This window comes from Spodoptera frugiperda, chromosome 2 (assembly GCF_023101765.2).
Source record: "Spodoptera frugiperda isolate SF20-4 chromosome 2, AGI-APGP_CSIRO_Sfru_2.0, whole genome shotgun sequence".
NCBI lineage: Eukaryota > Metazoa > Arthropoda > Insecta > Lepidoptera > Noctuidae > Spodoptera > Spodoptera frugiperda.
Window position 1 is genome coordinate 8,735,332 of NC_064213.1, and position 23,921 is coordinate 8,759,252.

A 23,921-nucleotide genomic window follows, 5' to 3' on the forward strand; every position below is an offset into this window, starting at 1 on the left:
TGGCTACCAGGCAAAGATTTGACCTGGAAAAGTGATTTTTTGGAACCCATTTATAAAAATAAAATATTATTCCATTAATGTATATATGGATAGAAGTACAGCTCACGCTCCAATCGTTGTGGGAAACGGGATTGTACCTGTAATTGTAATTATACGACGTACGGTCACGTGGTCTCTAGGAAATGATCCATTGGTGATGTGTCACCATGCCTTCTTCATAATTATAAACATAGGTGCGATTCATTTATGATTTAGCGGCCATGTTTGTAGGTCAACTAGTTAACTAACTAGTTCAGAGGAATTGTTAGTTCATGGATTTTTTTATTCCCCAAAATGTAAGGTACGGGTTTTTGAAATACAAAAGTAATAAACTAAAATTCCTTAGTAACACACACTAAGACACTAATGACTTTACACTCAAAACGACAAGCAAAATAATTTAATATCACGCCTGTAGAAAAAATGCATATTAGTGACGTCACGCATATTATGACAAGGACAGAAACATGGTATTGATGATTATACTCTTTCTAAGTTTTATTTAACTAACATCTATCTACACGTACCTACTTGCAATGTTAAATATTTATAGATAGAAAATCTATGGTTAGTAGTTTAGTACTACATTATACAAATATTTAATATCTTCTCAACTTTTGTTATGTCTGGCAGTCAAGAGCCATTTACCGAATTCGAACAAATGTCTTCGCGAACTTGTGTTTTTAGTTTTACAAATAAAAATCTTACGAAAATATTTTTTATTAATATTGATTTTAAAAAGATAAGTGCCTTTGTATGTGTGTGACTTTTTATTATTCTATTGGCCTATATTAAATAAACTTCATAACATAACATAACTCTCGAAGAAAATCAAGCACCCCTTATAACCGATTTTAGGTACAGATACTAAAATATAACATGCGAGGATAATACCTTATTAGGAATCATTTTGTGTATGGAAACAAAAATGTTAATAATTTTAAACAATATGATTCATAAAGGAAATATGTACATTTTGTGGTATTAAAAATTGAGCTGGAAATTAGTATTATTAAAATATTCATACATTTATGTAGCCATACATACCTAATTATAATTCTTTGGTTTTCCCCATTACATTTCACAAATGTAATTACCTAAATTATTACTTGCAGTAACCACGAAAAATCTTTTTATTAACTACTCATTATTTGAAAATATGTAGGTAATATATCAACTTATTACAATAACAATATAACATAATAATTATGTACACCCACTTTTCACCATTGGTGCTCTAAGTCCTATATAATAGGGGTCCAGTCTATTGCCATATACCGGGCACAATTCTGGTCTCCGTGCTACTACTGAGAAATTTTCAAAAATCCATGAAAAGTTCCATGTATTGAGAGCATATACAATACATATAACAAGGTTACTGTTGTCATATAAAATAGTCCTGAAAAAAACCTGAAATTAAGTCAATATTTATTAATTTTCGGTGCAAAACTTAAGGAAAATGGTGCGATCACAGAAATGGCACATGACCACCAACTCACGGTGTAAACCGCATGTTAATTACGAATACTTTTTTTTTTTTTTCAGGGGGAAAATCATCCAATGACTTCTCTCGCCAGGGCAAAGCGAGAGGGAGTGTCAGACTCTTACTGACTAAAAACCACCCCGTTCCTACTCCTGCTTGTCGAGCCGGAGCCCCGGTAAACCCGCTAGGTTGTCCGCAGCTCCGGATTAAGCATCAGCCCTACTGGGCCCCATCTGTGGTGGTCTGATGGCTCTTTGAGGCGCGCGCGGAACGCAACGCGCCGCACGCACGGGTCTGGTTCTGGTCGGGCGGCGAGCTACCCTTGCTCGCCGTCCGCAGAACAATTAATTGACGTCAAAATGTATGTCCAATTACGAATACTTGGACATACATTTTGACGTCAATTAATTGTGAATCAACATTGTATTACTATTGAAACTTATGCACACACGTCAAATGTATCGCAGACTAAACCTTACTAGGTTAACAAATACAGGGTGTAAGCGGAACGCTCCCAAACGTCGCAAACAGGTGATGGTAAAAAACGTGTATTATTTAAAAAAATTAAGAATTCAATGTTTATTTTAAGTAATAATAGTTGTAATCTAATGCTGAATTTTAATATAGCATGAATAATACAAACACAAAAACGATTAAAATTATAAAAACATAAACAATTTGTGGCGTTTTTCGGGAGCGTTCCGCTTACACCCTGTATACAGCCTGACTGAAAAATATCCGGTCGTTAAAGCACAGTGATGATGGAGGATGGAGGATAAACATACACATTTTTATTAAAGTAAATTTAATACCTTCAATTATAAAATACACTCCTAATACTATATTATAATACGTACAATGTATTTTCTGATCAATATGTTTAACATGCTGTATGTATGTATAAATTATAAAAAAATAAGGAATATTCATTCAAATATTATATGTATTCGTATTTTGAAATAACATCTGAACTAATAAACTTAGAAATTAACTAAAATTTTTAATTAAAATATTTGCAACATTTGTAAAATTGTGAACAAAAAGTATTGCGCCCAACGTGGGGCTCGAACCCACGACCCTGAGATTAAGAGTCTCATGCTCTACCGACTGAGCTAGCCGGGCTGTACATGACCGTCCGAAATTGACCACCGGATTCCGTATTCCATCCCAGCAAATAAAAAAAAAGAATTGTTATGTCTACAGCCACCGACAAATAAAAGAAAAAGTTATCAACGAAAGAGTATCAATGACGAAATCTTTGAATGCCTCAAATGGCCACAAAAAATATGAAGGTGTCATAATCCAATGAGTCACCGGGTTTTTGGCACAAAAAATGGGTGCAATTTGTCGGAAAAAAGTTTGCCGTACCCATTCGCGTTTCAAATTACATTATAGATCGTTGCAATTCCGTATTAAAGTTCTGGGCTGTAATAGAAAACGGGCATACCTTTTAACTTTAAATTAGATTACATAGGTATTAGGTAATTTAAATATTATTTCTTAAAAAATCATATTCTCACACATACTTTATTAGGTACTTATATATATGTAACTTCCCATTAAACATTTATTAACACATTCATTAAGTTAATAACAATTATGTGTATGTCGTCACTTCGCAAACTCTTAAACAGCTGAACTAATTTTGATAAAAACGTATTGACAAAATGTTCGTGTAAGTTCAATGATTTGAATAGAACCAGATCAGCGGCGCTGCATTCAAACAGGACAAAATATATTAGCAGTTTATTATTAATTACACAATAAGGAAACAAACAAACAAACTAAATAAATAACCATTGGTTTAAAACACGGTTTTTACCCATTTACAGAAATACAGAGTAATTACGTAAGTGAATGCGTGGATAGTACATCTTTGTTACACTTAATACATTTTCCTTTGTAAGAAAGCAGAAATATGGAACATCCATTTCATTAACTATTTATTGCACTTCATTTGCATCACTTTTTTACTGGGGTTATGCGAGGCGAGGGGGTAAATTTACTGAAACAATATAAACCCAGGTTTCCCCCTCCCCCCAGTAAATATTTTTTTCTTATTACAATATTTATGGCAAGACTACAAATTCCCTTTCTCAAATAATAAGGTCATTTCCTTTGTTTAAATGTATGTTTGTTTTATATAAAATATTATAGCGGCAATCAATCATCATCTTTCATTACAATATATTTGCGTTATGACTATGTTTACGCGACTAAACTGACTCACGCGCAGCGCATGCGCACTCCTCTGTTTACTAAAAGGGCTTCATGAACGAAACAAAAGACTCGATACATCTCATTTTACCTAATTAGAGTATCGAATTGTGATAATTTTCGTAAGAAATTCCAAAGAAAGAAATTAATGAACACATTTATGAGAAAAAAGGAACAATCGATTCTTAAACTCATTTTAATGTACCTACCTATTTACCTTTAAGATTGTTTTACAATTATTGTACTTAAACCAAGTTACCTACCTAGAACTAGGTACCTAACTATGTCTAAATGATATGCTAATTCCTATTATTATGTTGATATAGATAAATCATTATAAAACAAAGGCGACTTAAGTATGTCTTAAATTAGTTGTCCAATTTTAGCTTGGTCATCGCACAAAAACTTAGTTAAGTTACTCATTTAAGTAAATACACGCGAGCACCTAAAAACCTAATTAACAAGAAATGATTCAATAATGACCTCGACCACAGAAGTCCAATCCATTATCTTTTTTTCTTTATTTATTTTAACACTTGAAGGGAATAGACAAAAGGATATAATATTATACAAACTTTTTTTTTTTGTTTTTTAATAAAACACAAACTTGGCGTTTACAAACATAGAGACATATTAAATTAATTATACAGTTACCCACGTATGTACGAGGATTACTCGACTAGTTTCGACCTACAACCGGGGCTCATATTCATGAGTACTCACTCATCATCATCATTATTAATTATCAGAATCAGAGCCAGTTGACTGCGTGTGAATAAGCCTTACAACGCAATTTATATTAAACGTAGTATATTGTAATAAACCATACTTCATGATCCGTGTGAGAATGTTTATTATGTCCACCAAAACAACCAGTGCCAAAGTACCAAAGTACCATCGAAGTAATCAACAATCAAATCATTGCACCACAAATATGACACATCACTAAAGAAAATCGACTAAAAGAAATCTCGATTGATATGATTGCTCATAACATAACATACAATCATATAGTAAATTAATTACAATAAACGCATGCGCATCGCCATAACGTTGCACGTCGCGCATAAAACCGTCGGGTCCCGCTCGTAAACGGGGTGAACGATTCGATATGTTCGCATCTTGTCATCGTACCGAGAAATGAACGTAATGACAACCAAATTAACCTTTATTACGAAGATCATAAGGTACTTTGTTAGTGTGATTTTTTGTTTACAGGTATTATGGACGCGAATATTCCGGTCTTTGTGTTAGGTATATTGCATTCTAGATAGATAGGTTTTGTCTATTCAAATTGTTCCAAGATTAGATCATAGGTATACCTATGCCTAATTTGACTTGAACGAAGAGATATACGGGATTTTTATTAAAAAAAGACGTTGCCTCACACTACGACTTTTTCCTGTTTTGTGGGTGCGTTTACAAACATACAAGTTCACATCCAGACCCGAAACAAGAATCTACCTGCTTCACGTTGTGCGGCAGCCAGTTACCATGAAACCGCACCAACCGTGCAGTCAAAAGTATGCAACTTAAGAACAAGTCTCCCTTTACCAACACCGTTGAGGATTACACAGACTCCAACGTATTTTTAGAAACGCCCAGTAACATTAACATCGACAGCCCGTGACAATCCACTGATGGACTATGATATATCCTTCAACCTGCTGTAGGAAAGAAGGTGTACCATAATCTCCACGCTTTTCAGGTGGGCTGAAGATCGTAGTTTACAAGGTTACGGGTTTATCAGTGAGTGCTGCTACCCAGTCCCTGTTGAATGTATAGTTAGTCTTACAGACACCTGTGGCAAAAGCAAAATATGTATGTAGATACTCCGTCACTACACTACTCCATGTCTATTAAGTATGCAGTTCGAAATTATCTTTCGTTTAAGGTCCTTGTTCGCTGCGTCCATCCAAATGTGTCTAGCATCTAACCCCGTTTCATTATACCCTACCTGTGTTCCAAGTCATACACTTCCGATTCTCGTTAAATGTAAATGAGTTCTATATTTTTTATTACACAACTCTACTAGACCACTAAATATAATGAGTGCGGTTAATATTCCCGTTACTTCTCAGAACTAAGTACTACTATGATTCTGTGTCATTATTTTGATTTAACCGTAGTTTTATATACTACATAGGTACATAACTATAAACTGAATAAGAGCTAGTAGCCTACTAGTCTACATTCATCATTCATATTCATAAGCCTGCCCAGTAGGCCTTCCGCAGCCCCAATTCCATGCCATGGGTATCGTGAAATTTTTGGAGATAAGAAAATGTTCAAGAGAAACCGTCGTTTGCTAATCTACTCGGTTTAAGGAATTAATTAAGTTTCTTGCATTGTAATCGACTCACTCAACCGACAGTTACTTACCTATTAGTACTAACCACCGCACTCATACTGATCATTTTCAAAAAACTGAAAATCCTAAAAGGTACTCTTACACTTATTTTGCGATCCGGAACTGCGGACTACCTCCGGCTCGAAAAGCAGTAAGTTTTTAATAAGAATCTGACACCAGTCGCCCAAGGTGCGAGAAATCATTGGATGATTTCCCCCCTCAAAAAAAAAAAACTATTTTGCGGCTACTTGACTAACAGGGTGACTCCACTATTCTAAAACGGGTTACTTTTAATTAACTCAACTACGTAAGTTGGTATTACCAAGTCTACTTACGCATATAGGTTTATACTGCTGTATGAATATTACAGGAAATCAATATAGCACACAGGAAATTTACAATTTAACACTTAATTGTGGCCCTAATATAACAAATATGTAGGTACCGTGAAATGCACCAGTGATTTTCCTCTTGAAGAGCAAATTCTAAAAATTTAAATCAATATTTAATTCTCGGACTTATTTATTAGGCCTTTGGACAAGCCCAAAGTTGAAAAAGGCTTCGAAGAATCAGATGTGGATCAGAGCGATTCAGTCATCACTTCATCAGTGATTGACAATAATTATTTTATGATTAATAATTATTTTTAAACATTTCATTAGTAGAAATGCTCAGTGTTTGGTAGTAGGTGCATTCCTCATACACCAATTCATAGCAGGAAAAAAGGGTTGGTTTAAACCCTTCAAATAAGTATTTTATAACTTCTTCTGAAGAAGCTTTATTAAAGGCGGTATTGATCATATTGATGCATCAATCAATATTAATATAAACTTAAGTGAATAATGACACAGTCCAATACTGAAATGGTCGCAGAAAGCTGTCATGTCTCACGTAGTTACTTAAAAGAGAATGCCTACATATAAGTGTTGCTCGAAGAGGGGATTTACCAAAATGCCTGTGCTAAAGGGAAAACTCATGATATATATATTTATATACTTTCATTGCTTATAAATGAATGAATATATTTATACGTTAATATACATATAGTCCTATCTGTGTCCAATTGAAACAATAACGCGACGCCAAAAAGAACGAGCATGTCATATATCTCGCTTATATTATCTATCAATGTCTACCTGCTAGTAAACTTACTTTTAAACTTTAAAAATACAGTTAAAACAACGTTCCCTGCAAAACTAGTTCCGCCTAATTTCTTTGACGTCCGTGTCTACTGAGTCACTGGGAAAACCGTACGCAAAGTGCTAACTCACTTATTATATAAAACCGCAAAATAAATAAATACTACACCGTCAATTAGGAGAATATAAAGGTACATTTGTACCGACTTAGTCGGTAGTGGGTCAACAAGACATAATTGATTTTATGAGTCAACAGATCAACTTATTGAAAACTTGTATAGAAGATGAACTTGGAAATTAAACTGCCTCATAGCTTGAGTAAACTCAAGTGCTACTGCTGAACAGGTGATATCAAATTAAATTTTCAGAATAGATAAAGTAATATAAACTACCAAGTATATAGGTAAAAAATAAAGGCTATTGCAATGTTACTTAGTCAGCAGTAAAAAAAAAAACAACCAATAATGAGTCAAAAGACCAACTTATTAAAACTTGAAGATCATGTTTATCATTCCAAATATCGCGAATATTTTGTTAGTCATTCGAAATAGTTTAAATATATTTGTTATGATAAACGTACATTACAGATACAATACAAACATACGGCTACCTAAATAATCGTCATACATCTTATTCCCCGAAGAATTAGGCTGATGAAGTAATTGCACAGGCATTTCACCAGTTAGTTATAGATTCCATTGTATTAAGAAATATACTAACATAATTAAAAATTGATATTTTGTAATTAAGAACGTCACGCCTTTTACCCCCGTCAAACAACGTTACAAAAACTTCAAACCACAACATTGCTGGTAGGCAGAGACCAGAGGTGCACCTGCACATTACGGCGTGTAATGTTAATAAACACCCACTCTTCACCATGTATTATAAGTCCCATGTAATTGGGGGGTGAGCCTATTGCCATATATTGGGCTCAATTCCAGACTTCGTGAACCGGGAATCGAACCCGAGACCTCCTGCCGCAGAGTCGCATTAGCGACCACTCGACCAACGAGGCAGTCATTATCATTATGAAAAGAATTTGAAAAAGGTTATCGCACTATAGCCACTCAGACTATTAATCCTCAAACACTACTATATGTTGTATAGCAAATAGAACTTAACAAATAAAATTGGTCTTCAAACAAAACTTAATCATCACCATGGCGCTTAAAAATAATGACCTCTCAAAAGCAAGCTATCTGGGGTCCAGTGACCCACATAGACCCCAGATGGTTATCGATATAATAAGCGATCGTGTGTGAGCTTAGGTCACCAGTGTTGCTAAGTTGAAGCTAACTGTCCATCGTGCTTCCTTCAGTCGCTACTAGAATATTGAATAGTGCGTACAATCGCATACAAAGGTTTAATGACATTTCATTTTTATTACCCTTTGAATGCGCCGCAAGGAATTTGCCGCTGTGGTGCTATAAACTGTCGTATTGTGAGTTTAGTATAATTGACCTCTGCGAGCTATGGCCAATTGTGGGACACTAAAATCTACAATTACTATTGAGTTACGCCGGTACATTTTTTTATTAGTTTTATTACGAAATGATCAACCTATGATTGGGTCCTTAATTTTACCAACATTAAATAAACACTTTCAGTTTTATTGTATGTAATTTTTGTCTCGTGCCCAACATGTTATGTACAAAGGCGTTTTCTATTCCAATATTCCCAGATTGTCATCGTTCTACTGTAGTTAAATAATTATAGACGAAAATGGCAGCACTGTACCTACTCAATACACTGTCAATGCTTTCGTTGGATAATAGGCGTAATGTTTTGACTGCCTCGTTGGCCGAGCGGTCGCAAGTCCGACTGCGCCGCAAGGGGTCTCGGGTTCGATTTACGAGTCGGGCAAAGCATTGCTGGTTTATTTTTTAGTTTTTTTTTTTAACTAATTTGTCAGTTGAAAACACGGATTCTGGAAATGTACCCGGTATATGGCAATATGCTTGTCGCCCATTACAACACAAATTGTAAATTGTGCGTGTACAGTGGTATTACGTGTCATAAAGTGCGTGCACCTCTGCCTACCTGATATAATGTTATAGATTATGTTAGAAAAATAATCTAAACAACGAAATAAGAAAAGCACTTTTTGCATTATAGTCTGCCAAAAAATCTTACAATACCTAGATCCTAGGTATTTGCCAAGTCACTATTTATTCTCAAAATTCAACAATGGAGGAAATCGTGGTCAGAATTAATTGGCAAATTGTTTTCATTGAATTTATAAAAAAAACTTCTATTATTATTATTTGTAGGTGTATTGCCGGTGACTGTACGGTGGCGCGACGCTATTGGTGGCTGGCGCCATGATGTAACTATTTCGACAATCTTAACAAAACTGTGGCACAACTAATGAATATTACACTTTACGTTATCAATACGTGTGTTAATTAATAACTTGCTGTTATGTATTTTTGTTAAATAGAAATATATACCTACTGTATTTGAAATTATGTTTTGTTTTTTTATATAATGTATGAGTAATTATATTTTATCTAAATAACACATTGTGTAAATAAAATAATAAAATATACACGATAGAATGGGTGAAGTATTATTAAAAGCTATTTGTAAATAGGTAAGTTTGCACTATTGGTAAAAATACCTCACTATGTAAGTATTTCAATTTAGTTCAATGTCAGAAATACATTAAATTCAAATATAAATACAATACACAATGAAGTTAAATATAATTCAGAAAAAATAATTACGTTGAGCTATTTATAATATGTTCGACAATTGGTACGCACCTGTTAATTTTGTCAACATGTATATATGCCCGGCTAGCTCAGTCGGTAGAGCATGAGACTCTTAATCTCAGGGTCGTGGGTTCGAGCCCCACGTTGGGCGCAATACTTTTTACTCATACAGAACTATGAAACTAATTTCATACAGAGTTTGAAGAAATGAAGTTTAAAGTTAAAAATTAAGAAAAAATATATTTTCGATAGTAATGAAGAACAATACAGACATAAAAATTAGATAATTTGCGATAGGGACAAAATGACCCCAAGGGCCCAGTACCTACACCTATCTACGTATATCAAGAGAGACACCAGGACAGAATACTCTGAATACTTCAACAAAGTGATCGTAAATAGACAACACCAAATTTTGCGTAACATTTTCTTGTAAAATACTAACTCGACCTAGTATATTATATAACATTCGTTTTTATAACAATAGATATTCCAAAGGAAACTAAGTTGCGAAAAAAGGTTGTCATACATTTATCATTTATCAACGGATGTTACTGAGTGACAGAGTTAATTCTTAGGGTTCAATCAATCAGTTGAAAAAACTAAAACTATGAATCATCACATGCTCAACTTATTAAGTTGTACATACTTAAGTATTCAGAAACACAGTAGACTAATAATGACAGGACAACATTTTTCATGTAAATATTAAGATCGATAACATTGAAATGAGTAAGTAGTACATATGTGTACCTCTGTCTACCTCTTTCGGATGTCATTATTAAAAACATTGATTTAAAATAATTATTTTAAATCAATGTTTAAATAATTATTTCTCTTTTTTATCTTTCTTATATTTTTCATGAGACTTAGGGCTATGTGTTTTATGGTAAGAGTCAGCAGAAGCCATAACATTAATTTTATTATTATTGGTACACTTTGACACTAGTTAGTTATGCTTTGTGCGAAACATTTATTTACTAAGAATATGTAGTGGAAATGATTTCGAGTTCTGGAAATATTTTTAATTACAATAAAAATGTAGCGAACCTTTTACCGTTTACTGCTTCTGTATTGATGGTAATTGACTTTTTATTTGCGGTAATCAATAACATTGCCATACGATGTGTCACAACACTGGACTGACTCAGCGCCGCATTGTTGTCTGACAGTTACTATCTAGTGCATTGATAACTCAAATTATTCATTAGGTACATAACCAGGCCGGTATATAAAAAGTTACTGCGTAACTTTTATATAAACATGATGAAATTACTTCATAAAAATTGGTTCTCTTGAAACGTCTCGTTTTTCTTCTCAACAAACATAAGAATGACCATTTAGAAATTTTCAAGCTACAGATAGGAAGCATAATAAAAACTGTAGTGTGGACGATAGATAGGTAGTATAAAGTGTGATAAGCAATGATGATCATTATTACCTACAGGTACTAAGTATCTGAAAGACACAGGCAGTATAGTCGACAATTTTAAATTAGAGACTCGATTGCCATCCATGCCATTCTTAGCCTCCAAGACCAAACAACTAAAACTTACTAGGTATCATCCATTGAAGAAACAAAGGCAAGACTAAGAAAAGGCCTTACGTCTGAGTAAATTAATTCTGTTGCAAATTGCAAAGTATTACGATCACACAATGAATACAGTAGTACTAAAAAAAGATCAATGAACTTTTCAGAAGTAAGCAAAATACTGTAACGTATAACAAATTACTTCTTAGTTCCAAATAAACATACTTTTTTATCCAGGTACTGTTAATAAATTACTACGTTAAAAAGAAAATAGGTAGGTAATCTTAAAAAACTGCACATTACTTTTATTGTATTTGAAGCTCTCCCAACTATCGCTGGCGATTAGTCGCTAATCCGGATTGTAGTCGCAAACGAGCGCTGTTTGTACGAAAATCTGATACTTTTTAGGCAATCATCGCTGAAAGCCGCTTTGTAAAGCGACATAGTGTCCAATTATCCTATAATCTGCACAACAGTCCAGTCGGCAGTCCTCTAGTTTTAAATGGCTGGAATCGAATATTGTACCAACGGTTATCCGTTGCATTATGTTACTCAAGTACATATATGCTATTTTTTGTTAATATAAAGAAGGTTAGAATTTGTTTAAATTTTGTGATGGAATATTTTTACAAACTAAAAATAAACATTGATTATTGATTTTGTAAATTAAATAACAGCTGATAGTGAAATATTTATTAACTAATAGAATTTAATAAAATAAAGATAAGTACAACTTTTTAATTTTGGATGATATACATTATCTATACTAGTGGTCGCCTAGTGGTCGAAATTCGACCATATACGATTTAATTTACAATACCACTTAACATACGTTCAAGGATAATTTTTATTTAACTCAAACTCAAACAAACTCTTTTATAAAACTCTATTCATATGAGACGTCAGAATATCATCACAATGTCTATTGATTTTGACGTTTTATCAAATACGATCAGATACTATGCATGTGTGTGTAATGTTTTATTTATTGATTTAATGTACTTTATAAGCATTATTTTTAAAAAATATTAGCATGCTGCACTTCTCCTACACATAAACTATAAGTGTACCAAATTTTATGCTCCTACGGCCGCGCAATTTTCGTAAAAAGCGGTCCAAAGTTTTTGCATCACGTATTAATATATAGATTTTTGAATGACGATCAACGCGATCTGTTGGAAAATATAAATATAAATTATAAGTAGTAAGAATTCTCCGTAGTCAGCGCCATCTAGCGTCGAGTAGCTAAAGTAGCATGTAACAAGATTTACCACGGGTTTTACTAGTACCAGATACAACATATAGATGGCGTTGTTAGTACTTAAATCACATGATAAAGGTAACAATGAATGATGACCAAGTTATTTCCTTATTCTATCAAATACCTATGTAGTTATAATTACAAAAACTAATGTTTACTTTAAAATACTAGCTCGAATTATTTTCAAATGACTTTTATAAACACAATAAGTATCTTATAATCATGATTTATAATTTCAACTCCTTTACCATCAGCCGAAATAGCTCAGTTGGGAGAGCGTTAGACTGAAGATCTAAAGGTCCCCGGTTCAATCCCGGGTTTCGGCAGCCTAACTTTTTTGTATATTTATTTCAATTATTCATTTTATTTTATTTTCATTTCAATCTCGAAATAATACAAATATCAAGCATTATAAAATACTAATTAGTTTTTATTCACGTCTCACCTCTAACCGCTAGAAATACAGCCGCATTTAAATAATTACAGAACGAAACTAAATTTTAAACTCCGCCTAAATAATGTTTAAAAAACAATATGATTTTCTTATATTTAATTAAAGTCAATAACAAACTAAAAAAAAAGAATACAAAAACCAAAAAGAAACTTGCATCGACCGGGAATCGAACCCGGGCCGCCCGCGTGGCAGGCGAGCATTCTACCACTGAACCATCGATGCTTATGATAGAGGGTCGAAATAGACGTAGATAATAAAATTATTTATTTACTAGTGACTAAACACTTTCGATATTTTTTTAATTTAGTGATCGCCAATATTGCTTCGGTTCTTTATCCGTTAAGATAAATGAACATATCGAGGGGTAACGGGCTATTTGGTTTAAGCGACATTTTGGGTGATATTGAGTTATATACATATTTGGAATCAGCGAATTTTTCTCCGTCGAATGATGCCGGTTTCATTAAAATCGGAGCACTTTTTTGGCGTTTCAAACAATACTATTTTCGTGTCGTTTCCAAAGTGGCAGTGTATTAAACGACGTGGATTTTGCATTTTTTATTAAATCATGTACTTGAACTATACCATCATACAAATAACTGTGACATAAACCAGTCACCCTATCTCTCATAAATAAGTGAATAAGAGTTAATGCGTTTTTCCTGTTACTAAATTTTATTAAGAAGTAACTTGAATCATTTTGTCTTCCCTAATCACACGGTGTGATGTCGCTTAAACCATTTGTCCGTCACCTAAATACGATACGGTTCGTCGCTTAAACTCTTTTAGCTGCATCTATTTTCCACGCCGGGTGCTACTTGAATCAAATACTCGTTTTTGTTCAGATATTTTGTTTAGTCGTTAAACCATTTTAGTCCTACTTTTTTTCAATGCATGTCATTTAATACAGACTATAAAATTAATGATGTATATTGAAACATTTTGCCTGTATTCATAAAAATACAAGTCGGTATTTCAATAACAAAATTTTAATATGGTACATTTCAATCATGACATATGATACCATGTTTATTTCCTTCGCCCGGGTGTTAAAAATCGTAATCATTCAACTGAACTATCGTGCGCGGGCGCCTCAGTCATAGTCCAGAGTGTGCCGAAGACAGATGTGACGCGCGCACACCAAAATCAATCGTAGATATATTTCAAGTTTACCGATAACCAAAGCCAAATACATGGACTTAAAGAAATTGTGCGACACTGGGGTTATCATCATCATCATCATCATCATCAGCCTATAGCAGTCCACTGCTGGACATAGGCCTCCCCAATTGTTCGCCACTTTGCTCTATCGCTAGCGACTCGCATCCAGCTCCTGCCAGCCATCCTGCGCAGATCGTCACTCCACCTCGCCTGGGGGCGTCCTACACTACGTTTACCGAGACGCGGTCTCCACTCCAGGACTCGCTTACCCCAACGGTTGTCGGTCCTGCGGCTAATATGGCCGGCCCACTGCCACTTCAGCTTGCTGATCCGGTGGGCTATGTCGATCACCTTGGTTCTCTGCCGAATCACTTCGTTTCGAATGCGATTCCGGAGAGAGACACCGAGCATAGCCCTTTCCATAGCCCGCTGAGCGACTTTGAGTTTGTGGACCAGTCTAGCCGTAAGTGTCCACGTTTCGGCACCGTATGTCATTACGGGTAGGACGCACTGGTTAAAGACTTTCGTCTTTAGGCACTGTGGGATTGACGATGAGAAGACTCGACGGAGTTTTCCGAAAGCTGCCCAACCCAACTGAATTCATCCTATTCACCTCATCCTCCAAGTTGTTCCTACCTATGCTGCAACGTTTGCCAGAGTCGTTAGACCTATTTCTGAACAAGGTTCGACGGACGGCTCCGTGAATCGCAATCGGTTCCGATAGAACATGTTCATTGTAACTATTCACCTTGGTTAAAGATTCCAAGTTCATCCGTAGGCCGATGCGTGCAGAGGAAGTCAGCCAGGTCGTTCACATCCCTTGTAGGTCCTGCAGCGTTTCTGCCATTATGACGATATCATCTGCGAATCGCAAGTGAGAGATGTGTTCGCCATTGATATTGATGCCACGTCCTTTCCAGTGCAGCGTCTTGAACATATCCTCCATTGCATTAGTGAACAGTTTCGGGGATATGACGTCCCCTTGTCTCACTCCTCGATGCAATGGTATGGGACGTGTTTGCTGATTCTGTACTTGGACGGACATAGTGGCGGCTTCGTAAAGACATCTCATCACTTGGATGTATCGCCAATCAACCTGGCATCGCTTCAAGGACTCCAGGACAGACCAGATTTCTATTGAGTCAAAGGCCTTCTCATAGTCCACAAATGCTAGGTACAGGGGCTGATTATACTCATCGGTTTTCTGTATAATCTGCCGCACTGTGTGGATGTGGTCTATGGTGCCGTATCCGCTCCGAAATCCAGCCTGCTCCGGTGGTTGGAATTCGTCGAGTCTTCGCGCAAGACGGTTCGTGATCACTCTTGAGAACAGCTTATAGACGTGGCTTAGAAGCGAAATGGGTCGATAGTTCTTCAGAAGGCTGGGGTTATACCCAAGATATTTCATAAAGAATATTTAAATCTCCAACAAAGTAATACCAAAGAAGTTTTACTAGATACTGATATAGAGGACATAGTCGAAGAAAATGATAACTAAATACCTACGTTACTTTTAATTACTTATGACTATTATCGGCATCAGCTGTGTTTTATAATTAAGTTTTCTTTGTTGATTTTATATTTTTATTTTACAATTGTTGATTAAGATTAACAAAATTATACTTTTAGAAAGTTTTATGAAAACTGATCTCAAGTACCTACTGAATGAATAGCTAATAAATAATTATAGTTGATGTTCCTACATTGAGGCTGATTTTACTTAATTATCATACAAAATACTAATGTACCTAATTTTGCTGATTAAGACTGAAAAGTAAATTAGTATAATTGATGTTCCTAGTGAGACTGTTGTAATAATAATTACTCTAAATAAATACTTTGATTGATTATTTATGTTGTGTGTTTATTTATTCATTTATTCAATGTAAGCACCTGAAATTTTCGGTGATTGCAAAATATCCTGGTTGTTTTATCAGCCATTGATAGTCTTAGATGTATTAAACCATAAACATTAAACGTTACAATTTCAATGTTATATGTCACATAAGTAATTTAGCCTGACAGTCATTTGAATCTAAATGGGTAGTTAAGATAAATAGCTTGCTTCTACTAATTTTGGGTTTCGTTACTTCATACCTTTTGGCTTACTCCGTAAATAGAATGCGTTGTCGCTTAACTTTTTCCCCTGTAGCCAGTTGTAGTTATGAAGTCACTTAAATCGTTTTTCCTGTCTCTAAAAAAGGGCACGTTGTATTAAGCGACATTTATCTTTGTAAATAAAGGTCCGCTTTATTTGGTATTAGCATCAACAACTAGATATTTTTAATTCAATTTCAATGCAGTTTACCCCGTTTAAATAACTGCAGAAGTTTTTTTGTTATGAATTTTATTTCGAAATTTCAAACTTTAAAAGGCTCTCCTGTAAAGTTGCAAAAATGTCGCTTAAACCAAATAGCCCGTTACCCCTCGATATAACTTCTATGTTGCAAGTTAATCTTCAGAATGTTTCAGCCTCATTTAAGTATATTTTGTAACCTAGGTACTAACCTATCTTAGCAAAATATTGCTGTTCTGAAGTATTACGTACTTAAACATACATTAATTTTTTTTCTGAAAAATATGAAAATCATGAAGATAACCGTTAAAATTCGAAATGGATCAACTTAAAAATGGAATTCATTGTCGGAATCAGTTTCCTGATGGGTATAACTTGGGTGTCTTCAAGGCCCGAGTGAATAGGTTGCTTATGGGCAGACGTGCTCCGTCGTAGGCCGCATCATCACTTACCACCAGGCGAGATAGCGGCCCAACGTCGACCTATCAAAGAACATAGTCTGGTACTCTGGTACCTACATTAATACCTATATATTGTATTGTACAAGGAAAACTATTACTTAAATATCTTTTATATTAGGTAAGTGCATTTACTGACCGGACATAACACGATCAGATCAAAATCACAGCAGGTATTACTTTCAAAATAGCAAAAATAGTACATTTATTTTTATCAAAATATCGTACAAAATATAGGTACAATTTCACATTAGATAGGTACTGACGTCACTAAGTTAATTTTCAATCGGGAAATGGATTTACGGAACATGAATTTCCTCTTTTGTAAAAAGTTGGGATTTAAGATATCGAAAGGAAATAGTGTACCTATCTTATCTTTTTTCATAATCTATATTTGAATGACTAACGGCCAGACTCAAAAAGTAATCTGTCGGTAGATTTGATTACCTAACTGAGATAAAGAGATGGCACTATGACTAACTTCCATACAAGATTATGTTTCATTGACAATAAGACGGATTATGGCATCATTCACGTATAGGTTTAGCTCAGTTACGTAAATAACAAAAAAAAAAAACTTTTACGTAAATTAAGTTACTATTAATATCACCCGAAAAGTATTTATCTCCTGAAAAAATGGTCTTGGTTGGTACACTACATGACATCTGAATGAAAAGTTTAAAGTCTATTGATGAGCTATTTGACATTCCATTGTCTCTAAAAACCACAATGGGAGACCGGCGCAGCGTTACTAGTTACAAAACGCATATTATCAATATAAAATCTAAAATATTACCAACTTATTACGCAAACACGCAGGAAAATTCATTCCATACACATAAAAGTGAGTTTTTGTTTGATTGTAGTCAAAGCTATAGTAACTCAGTAATTAGTGCTTTATTTTCAGTTTGTTTGTCAACACTTTGTTTCAATAATGAACTCGATTCTTGCACTAATGTAGTACTCACTTACATATTATTTACTCGAGATGGTAGGGGGATCTCCTTATACAGTATACGTACGTGTGAGGTACCAACTTAGTCGATTTCTGTAATAACCTACCTGCTTTGTAAATATAAGGTAATGCATAGAAAAGGTACCTATGTATTTTTAACAACTTACAATTCAGTTTTCATATTACATTTGTGCTCGCCAAACTTTTCAGTTTGGTGGCGAGAATCGCTAGTTTTTATTTTATTTCCCACACAAACTATGATAGAAGCACTCAGGTGAAGCTGCAGGCGGAAATCTAGTGTGTAAATGTAAATAAATCATTCAAAGACACGGTCATTTCAATGTAGTTAACATTTGTTAGTATGCAGATATATCACTGAATTTATTTTGTAATCAATTTTCATTTTAATGACATATTATGTACGTATGACATACTCGTATTACACAAATATTAACATAGCCAATAGCTAAATGGTAGGTGCCACCTAATTCACTCAAAGTTGCTTTCTTAACTTGCTACTTAGTTAAATGTTAATATGACTGTGTTCTCTGGTATTATCTTGCATCAATGCAGGTACTTACTAAATATTTGTTACAAGAGTAAGTTTTAATTTTAATCAAGCCAAAATTATCTAATACCGTGTCTTTCATTATCATGATCAGTACAGCCGCAGAAGTCATCTGCTGTATGTTAATTTCCAGATCGGCTGATCGCAAGCGCACCATACTACCGGTACTATGTTCAACCAGCAGATTCAGGCTACCAGCGATCTTTACCTTCTTCTGATGGCTTCACATTTCGCAGATCAACCCTTTGGAGGACTCAGGGCCTTTGTTTAGCAGTGGACGTGTCTCGGCTGATGATGATGATGATGAACCTTGTGGATGGACTTCCGAAGTATTTGAACTCTGAATTCTCAGTAATTAGTTCACAGTAGCAATCAGAAGCATCTGCTATTCGTTTTTAAACGTTGGATTATAATAAAATAACTAGAGAAAAATTAGGGGCATTGTGTTCTCCTCTACCCTTTGGAAAATAATAGGCTGTAGTCACCTTCCAATCTTGTGATTGATAGCATCGAAGAAAGTAATTGATGGACAAGTATAGATGTAATGTAAGTAATAAAAGTTTTAGATAAAAATCAAGTGTAACTATAATACTTATTGATGGTTTACGATAAAGTGCAGTAAATTGCCAAGGCTCATGTACGAACATTTTTATTTTTATCAATCCATTCGAACTAATATTATGTCTAAGTATGTTTGTTCGTTTATCCATCCATGGTATTAAAAGCTGTATTTTCTAGTGTTGTCTTATATAAAAAAATCATAAAACTATCATTATTGAACTTACTGGCAACCCACAGTCAAAATTACTGGACGTAAAACGCTGAAACTGTTAAGAAGTTTCCTTGGAGGAAACCTATACCTACTAAGAAAGACGAAACATGTATTTATTTAGGTATGTACAAATGTATTTAGATTTCAAAGTCACCTGCAAAAGTCAAACAATTTTATCTTCTATAAACTATGACTAGCTTCTTTGACTGCACCGAATATTTTCACAAACGATTATAAGTAGGTAATAAAATTATAAGAATCGATCTATTCGCAGAAATCGTTCCCCGACATCGTCTGTATTGTCTCATAAACTTTTATACGTCGGTTCGCGAATCGTAACGCTGTCAATACTCGGGTTATGGGAGGAAACCGTTAAGTTTTATTCTTTCATTCACGGAACACATGCTGTCACTTCTTTGGATAACAATTACCTACTTTAGATTTTTGGGACATCTCTTTTACGCTTCTAAAATATCGAATTATGATTTAAGCAAGTTTTAAAATGGGTTGAGGTTTGTCCAGATGCGAACATATGTTATGTTATTGCCCAATAATAATATTCATTCAATAATCCGAGTTCAGGAATAAAACAAAATAAGTGTTTTATTAAAAATAAAAATAATACGTAGATGCATTACTGTTGCATAATTATTGTTACGTGACATTGAATGCACCAATAGTCAGTTAGTCATCGTATTAAAAGACCCTATCTAAACTAAAATAAAACAATTCCGACAAATTACATATATTTTTTAATATGTAGGTGTACTTTCAAATTAACAGAAAAAGGATGATGGGCTCTCAGACAATTAAAATATCATCTCGCGGTGTGTTGAACTCGACAGAAATGGCTCAATTATTTAAATATGTTCCTAACAACATAATGAAGGATAACGCACGGACAAATATGTACGTTCACCCCGAGAATTTAATATTACATCTGTATATTGTTCTCAGTTGAAGATTTTGTTTGTCTGCATATTTTCTTCTTACTTTTACGGACGAAATTAATCATCAATCTCAAACTGTACTCTCTAAATGATCTTATTTTTTAAGGAATGTCCGTTTAACTAATATAAAGAACAATCTTTATCCAATGAGTCTGGATTGGCTGCATAACCGGCTTTTGCGCAGCGTGGTGGGATTCGATTCCTGCACGGAAACATTCTTTGTGTAATACACAAATTGTTGTTTAGAGTCTGGGTGTCATGTGTATGTGAACTTGTATGTTTTTAAACGCACCCACGACACAGGAGACAATCCTAAAGTGAGGCAAAGTTTTATAAAATAAAAACTCTCTTAATCCAATGAGTTCGAATTATGATGGGTTAAAAATCTTTTCGATATAGGTAAGTTACAGCTCTTAAATACGCGAGTGAAACCGTAGGAGAAATGCAGTTCAAGTATTTATAAACAAAACAATAAAAACATCAATTAAGCGCGAAAACCCTCAATGATGCATAAAGTGTTGAAAATTTTAATTATTACAAAAATAAGCTGTAGGTATAATGGCGGGTCGAAAACATAAAAGCACAAAATTTTATATGAAAACACAATATTTTGTTTGTGTTTTTATTTTATTATGACACTCCGTAACAAAATCGATAATGACATTCTTTATAACACAGCTTTAAATGAAATAATGCTTGAAACGTATGTTTTTCTATAAATAAATATGATATGGCTGCATGAAACATTTTTCCTCCAAATATTTATCAAAATACCTAATTGATTTAACTGTCGCGTACACAGCGTTGCATCAAAGCAACACTAATCCGATGAGGTCGTTGTTAAACAACTATTATATAAACTACGATTTCATGTTACAGTGTCTTAGTAAACAGTAATTAGTAACACTAAACAAATTCTAATTTACTGTCTCCGATGACACCGAAAATGAAGATTGCATTTAATTTTAGAGTTGCAATCAATGCTCTAATTCCAATTCAGATTCAAATAAGCCGGTAAACGAGCAGACGGATCACCTGATGATAAGCAATCGCCGTCGTCCAGGGACACTTGAAACACCAAAAGCGTTACAAGTGCGTTGCCGGCCTTTTGGGAGTTAGGAATTTAAGGATTGTTGGGGAATTGGGAATGGGGGTAATTGGGCCTCCGTCCATATTTAGTCCTCTATCCTACATTTAGTAAGTTATCAGCACGATGATGATAGTTTCCGAAATCAAATGCACCTATTGAATAGATCTATGTATATTGAATACACATACAATGTATCTAAATATAGCTTGTAAAGGTGCTTAAAACCATAAAACCGTCTACTATTCGAGATCCATAGTTCCCACACCTCATAATTCTTTTATCCACATGGTTCAATGTACCTTGTAGTACATAAAGCGTAACCTGATAGTCAGTGTCATAATTGGGTTGACTTGTGACAGTCAACTAGGTCGGATCTGAGGCAAGGTCGTGGCCGGAGGTCAGCCCAGCCCAACTCCTTATTGTCCCGACAAAATACCAAATGGGTTCCGCTAGTTCGCATCTTCTTTGATATATTATGACTGAATTTATTTATTATGTGAATTACATGATAATTCTGTTTTGGGGCGTTGATCTAAATTATGGTAGGGTACGTTGCTATGAGTGATGAGTGGTCAGTGAAAATTAATCTTACGTGTAATAGTGATTAAAGAAAGTACCTATATTTAACCTCTATCTTCTAGTGTAAGTCTTACACTTACAAACTCATACGAAACTTTATGAAGTTTTATAATTAAAAATGGGCATACTCAAGTTTCAGTTTTTTCAACGAGTTCCTTGCTAAGATTCTTCATCTGACACATTTTTTTCGACATTTATAATACGAATTCCATTTTATCTCAATATTATTAATTCATTGCCATCAACCTAGTAAGAAATTTGGAAATAACAATTAATGACGTAATGTTACCTACGTTTTTTTTTTCAGTATCTATATGTATATACTATACTATACAAAAAATATGATAAGTACGTCGCTTTTTAGGTCCCTAAAAAAATCGCACATTTCAGATATCAGTGGAAACCTTTTCAAGTGCATGAATTGGTCAGCTCATGATATTTGACGTCTCATGTCATCTCAAATGAGTCATGTAAACATCTCTAATATTTTGACATATTGTTTGGAATCTTATCAAATTGTCTTGATAGGGGGCGGATGAGTCTTTCTAGTGTTGTAGGTATGTCTGTGTTTTTAGGTTTTGTGGTGTAGGTACAACTAGTTGCCTGTCCCGGCCTGGGTTGGGTTCTATTCTGCATTTTACAAAGAAACAAATCAATATTTTGGCCCACCAAAATATCTCAAAACTGCCGCAACTCCTGTATCCAACTAAGCCAGTATCAACATAATTACAAACATAAAAAATAAGTATCCAATTGAATAGTTTTTCAGGAATTTTTGTGCTCATCAAACAGCTAATATACATTGATGACCCGATTAACCAGAAAAAAATCCTATTTTCACTTTAGAGAGGCAATTTGGTAGTTAGTGGTTTTTATAATAATTACCATTAATAGATAATCTGGATATTAGCCATCCCACCTCCTGAGCTGCGGACTGCCTAGCGGGTTAACCGAGACTCGAAAGTAAATCGTTACAGGGCTTTAAAATACCTAAATTGCTAACAATTTTAATTAATAAAGGCCAAAGCAAAATTTAATGAAAACGTACCCAATTCTTTAATGATTAAGCTTTCTTATCTAAGACACTTTATTTATTATTTTGATAATTTAAGTGGGAAAACACAGCATCTATTATCAAGTTGGCCAAACATGAGTCAGTGTTTTATGTCATGACAAATTGATAAGACTGATTGGTTTAGGTAATCGAGCAAATATCTGTGTGAATGAACCTGATTATTTCTTCTGAGATCCTCTGACGGTCTAAGGTTTGCAGAAGTGTAGGTATAATTTTAGGACTGCAAAATTTTAGTCTTGTTGAGATTTTCACACATCCACAAGACTTCACTATTGCTTTAGGTCAACTTGAAAAATTTATTCGAACGCCATTGATAGCCACAATTGAGTTAGAAGGTAGTATATAGTATTCTGTGGTATTACCTAGTACCCAGTTAGTTAAATTTTAAAGCTAATTAAGTTTAACTCAGGAATGACTACTCGTTTACAATAAAAACAACATTATACAATACTTACCTATGTAGACATACAAGGGACCGCCTGATTCTATACATGGATTGATTAGAAAAAGAATGGCAGGCATAAGGGAACAATTAAGTAATTCCAAAGTACAATTTCGAAGCTCATGGGAGACGCACGAATACCTAGGGATGTGCCGTAATAGGCGTTGCACCATTGGGGTTCCAATACCACACTCCTCTTCACACACTAAGCTTTCTACCCAAAAAAGCTAGGGGCCATTGACTGGCTTATCACTTCATAAAAAAAAAAAATAGGTACAAATCCTGAATTTACTTTTAAAGGTATATGACACATAACCTAATCGCATTTTATCATTATCATGTTTTACTGACATAATCAGGCGACACCGCTTTGTTTTTATTGCT

At 34.4% G+C, this 23,921-nt stretch overlaps 4 non-coding genes across 4 annotated transcripts; 2 read left to right on the forward strand and 2 right to left on the reverse strand.

Annotated features, from left to right (window-relative positions):
• Positions 1-2,571: 2,571 nt before the first annotated feature.
• On the reverse strand, positions 2,572-2,644 carry Trnak-cuu (transfer RNA lysine (anticodon CUU)). Its single transcript has one exon. It is a non-coding gene; the product is annotated as a tRNA-Lys (tRNA).
• A 7,379-nt stretch (positions 2,645-10,023) lies between these two features.
• On the forward strand, positions 10,024-10,096 carry Trnak-cuu (transfer RNA lysine (anticodon CUU)). Its single transcript has one exon. It is a non-coding gene; the product is annotated as a tRNA-Lys (tRNA).
• Positions 10,097-12,990: 2,894 nt separating this feature from the next.
• On the forward strand, positions 12,991-13,063 carry Trnaf-gaa (transfer RNA phenylalanine (anticodon GAA)). The gene has a single exon. It is a non-coding gene; the product is annotated as a tRNA-Phe (tRNA).
• Positions 13,064-13,342: 279 nt separating this feature from the next.
• Positions 13,343-13,413, reverse strand: Trnag-gcc (transfer RNA glycine (anticodon GCC)). Its single transcript has one exon. It is a non-coding gene; the product is annotated as a tRNA-Gly (tRNA).
• Between the last annotated feature and the right edge of the window lie 10,508 nt (positions 13,414-23,921).